This window comes from Corapipo altera, unplaced genomic scaffold, assembly GCF_003945725.1.
Source record: "Corapipo altera isolate COAL_440 unplaced genomic scaffold, ASM394572v1 60111, whole genome shotgun sequence".
Taxonomy (NCBI): domain Eukaryota; kingdom Metazoa; phylum Chordata; class Aves; order Passeriformes; family Pipridae; genus Corapipo; species Corapipo altera.
Window position 1 is genome coordinate 1,055 of NW_020889490.1, and position 1,062 is coordinate 2,116.

Genomic DNA, 1,062 nt, shown 5'->3' on the forward strand with positions numbered 1-1,062 from the left:
CTCAATGCTCCTCCTTTGCCAAAGGCAGGCAGGAGGGCACCTGCAACTGGAAGAGGTTCAGCTTTAATTGATGAGCCTCGTAGTAGTAGGAGACTACTGATGAGGACAGCTGAAGACCATCAAACCTAAACTGGCAAGTGGCTCCGGCCCTCTGAGGCTGCACACATTCTGTGCAAAGTAAAAAAGCCAAAGGCAAATGTTCACACTGAGATACTGCCTGAAAGGATGGCTTTCCTGGGGTAGCTCCTACCTACCTCTCCTCCACAGTCACCTCTTACCCGCAGGGGCCCTGAACCATCGGACTGTCTGTTAGAAGGTGGCAGAACCCCTGGAAAACACAAGAAACAAAGCATGTGCACAGATTCACCACTACACCTGGAAAAGACCATCTAGTCCTGTCCTGGAGTCAATGCTCACCTTGCTCACCGGGACTCACCCGGATCACCTCCCCTCCGGTGCCTGCAGCCTCCTGGGCCCAGGGCTCTGCATCTGAAAACAAAGAAAAAACAAACAATGAAATCCTTAACACATCCAGTAAACGTGGAGCCAAAAGCCACATCTTTGTGCTGATGTCAGGTGATGTCCCACCTTCTTGCTCTGCTCCTCTGGCCTCTGTTCTGTTCAACTCTCCTTTACACCCTGTTCCTCTGACATGGGAAAGAAACCCTAACCAAAGTCACCCAGACAGATGGGGAGAGCTCAAAGAGTCTCCTTTCTCTTTAGGCAAACCACCCAGGGTCACTGCCTGCAGCCAAAGACTGCAGCTGAAATCGCACAGAGTATCTGGGTGAAGGAGAGGAAAACTTAAGTGGCACATCTGAAGAGTCAGTGGATGCCTTCACAGGCATTTAGGGGGCTCCTGGACACAGCTTTCCACCCATACTACCTTCAAAACACCCCTGGCAATTCCTAAGCTGGCACCCCAGCCCTCCCTCCATCTCTGGGCTGTAACCCCCCACTGACTGCCTGGAAACCTGGGTGTCTGTAGCCATCTTCAACACAGAGCAGCTTCACCTGAGGACTGGATAACACTGGTAAAAAACTACCAAGCTGCAGTTGAAA

The 1,062-nt window shown here is 51.6% G+C and overlaps 1 long non-coding RNA gene across 1 annotated transcript; it reads right to left on the reverse strand.

Annotated features, from left to right (window-relative positions):
• Nucleotides 1-291: 291 nt before the first annotated feature.
• On the reverse strand, nt 292-1,056 carry LOC113942230. Its single transcript, XR_003525872.1, has 3 exons — nt 975-1,056; nt 418-489; nt 292-328 (listed from the first exon to the last, which is right to left on the reverse strand). It is a non-coding gene; the product is annotated as an uncharacterized LOC113942230 (long non-coding RNA).
• Nucleotides 1,057-1,062: the final 6 nt, after the last annotated feature.